This window comes from Chrysochloris asiatica, unplaced genomic scaffold (assembly GCF_000296735.1).
Source record: "Chrysochloris asiatica unplaced genomic scaffold, ChrAsi1.0 scaffold00389, whole genome shotgun sequence".
Lineage (NCBI taxonomy): Eukaryota > Metazoa > Chordata > Mammalia > Afrosoricida > Chrysochloridae > Chrysochloris > Chrysochloris asiatica.
Window position 1 is genome coordinate 1,304,271 of NW_006408907.1, and position 805 is coordinate 1,305,075.

An 805-nucleotide genomic window follows, 5' to 3' on the forward strand; every position below is an offset into this window, starting at 1 on the left:
AGTTTCGAACCGCTGACCTTAAGGTTCACAGCCCGATTCATAACCACTACGCTACCAGAGCTTAAGGTAAGCAGTTTGAAACTACCAGCTGTTACACGGGAGAAAGATGAGGCTTTCTGCTCCCATAAAGATTTATGGCCTTGGAAACCCTTTACAGGGTCTCTATGAGTTAGAACCGACTCCAACTACCAGCTGTTGCATGGGAGAAAGATGAGGCTTTCTGCTCCCGTAAAGATTTATAGCCTCAAAATCCTATACAGGATCACCACGTAACATAACCACCATCACATGGAGTCCTAGTATGGTGGTGTGGTTTAATGAGCTCACCAGCTTCTCCTTGGAAACCCTATACAGGGTCACTGTGAGTCACAATTGATTCAATGGCACCTGGTGGTGCAGCAACCCAAGTGCAGCACTGCTAACAAAGGTCAGAGATTAGAACCCACCAGCTGCTTCGAAGGAGAAAGATTTGTAACAGTCCCTTTTACACTTAAGCAGAGCTTTGCTTTTTCCTACCAAAGGAAGCATGAGCAACCATCTTAGGTGTTCACCTCAGAAATACCTGGAAGATTTTGGCCAAGAATGGCAGCTTTCCCTAGTTTATCACGTTTTCCCCTCTGCTTTTATAACCCCTTGGATGTAACCAGATCCTTGGAAGGTGATGATAGATCCCCGGCCACCCCAGAAGTTTCCCAGTCAAAACAAACTTCATGACAGTGCTTTCATGAGAGAAAAAAAAAAAGTATTCCATGGTTACTATAGAAATTTACAAATACTACATCTAATCCCTCCCAGTCAGTTCAGT